The following is a 411-nucleotide window of genomic DNA, read 5'->3' as shown; positions in this document are numbered from 1 at the left end:
GGATGAAGATGAGGATAGGATGAGGAGGAGGATGAGGATGATGATGAGGATGATGATGAGGAAGAGGATAGGAAGATGACGAGAATGAGAATGAGTATAGGATGAGGACGAGAATGAGGATGAGGATACGATGAGGATGAGGATAAGGATAGGATAAGGAGGAGGATGCGGAAGAGGATGAGGACGAGAACGATGATGAGGATGAGGATGAGGATGAGGATGAGGAAGAGGATGAGGATGAGGATAGGTCAAGGACAAGAATTAGGATGAGGATAGGATGAGGGGAGGATGAGGACGAGGACGAGGAAGGGATGAGGATGAGAATACAATGAGGATGAGGAAGTGGATTAGGATGAGGATGAGGATTATGATGTAGATAGGATGAGGACGAGGATGAGGATAGGATGAGGA

This window comes from Lupinus angustifolius, chromosome LG06, assembly GCF_001865875.1.
Source record: "Lupinus angustifolius cultivar Tanjil chromosome LG06, LupAngTanjil_v1.0, whole genome shotgun sequence".
In the NCBI taxonomy this organism is placed as follows: Eukaryota; Viridiplantae; Streptophyta; class Magnoliopsida; order Fabales; family Fabaceae; genus Lupinus; species Lupinus angustifolius.
The sequence above is the reverse complement of the archived record's forward strand: the minus strand, read 5'-3'. Positions refer to the sequence as shown.